Here is a 1,026-nt window from a genome sequence, read left to right on the forward strand (position 1 = left end):
TCATTTGTATGAAACCTATAGAAACAGAAAATAGATTTGTGGTTAACTATAGCAAGGAAATTTAAGGGGAAATAGGGCTTTTTTTTAGGGTGATGAAAATGTTCTAAATTTTTTTTATCAAACTCAGGGCCTCACATATAAGTCAGTGCTTCACCACTGAGTTACATCTGGAGATTCTAATGTTCTGTTAAAAAAAGGAAAAAAAAAGCACCCCACTCCTTGGACCTCTGCCACCACCTCCTGAAAAGAGAGGAAGTGGGAGAGGAACCCATGTCACCTGTTACCCATATCCTCTGGCCCTGCTGCCCAGAAGAGTCTAAATGTTCTCCTGCCCCAAGCTCACCTGCACCTCTGCTCTAATCCAAGCTGGATGCAGAGTTGCATACAGAAACAAGTTCTGTGTCAGTATCATCTGGACCAGAGGCTAAACCTGGAGAGGGCTCTACAGTTTTTTTTGGTTTGGTTTGGGGGCTCTACAGTTTTTAATGGGGCCCAGAATGGTGAATGACAGCTAATCCAAAGTGAGTTTCAGACCAATGCAATTAGCAGAGACATTGATACCACTGCCAAATTTATTGGTGAAAATGCTGCAACAGTAGGAGTGGCTGTTTCTGGTGCTGGTATTGGAACAGTCCTTGCCCGCCTTCTGGTTATGCCAGAAACCTTCACTGAAGCAGCAGTGTTCTCATATGCTCTCCTGGGGATTTTCCTTGTCTGAAGCTATGGGTCTCTTTTGTTGGATGGTCACTTTCTTGATCTTGTTTGCCAAGTAACAGAAATTACTGCTTGAAATATTGTCATTCATAGTAATTGTGGCTGTAATTCTGTCACTCTTACTGTGACTCCAAAAACTGTAGTGTTGGTGTCATAAAAATGTATGTTATTTCCAAAGTCATTTCATTAAAGATGAAAACTTAAAACAACAACGACGACGACAACTATACAAGGAAGAATACCTGTTTTTAAGAGGAAGTGAATCAAGCAGAGGAGCAGAACTTCCTCAATCTCAATCTTGATGCCTCAATC

The 1,026-nt window shown here is 41.3% G+C and overlaps 1 pseudogene; it reads left to right on the top strand.

Moving 5' to 3' along the window:
• Positions 1-320: 320 nt before the first annotated feature.
• On the top strand, positions 321-773 carry LOC124077631 (ATP synthase F(0) complex subunit C3, mitochondrial-like; annotated as a pseudogene).
• The last annotated feature ends 253 nt before the right edge of the window (positions 774-1,026 follow it).

This window comes from Marmota monax, unplaced genomic scaffold, assembly GCF_021218885.2.
Source record: "Marmota monax isolate L192 unplaced genomic scaffold, Marmota_monax_Labrador192_F-V1.1 WCK01_AAM20220418_F8-fsc00311, whole genome shotgun sequence".
Classification (NCBI taxonomy): domain Eukaryota; kingdom Metazoa; phylum Chordata; class Mammalia; order Rodentia; family Sciuridae; genus Marmota; species Marmota monax.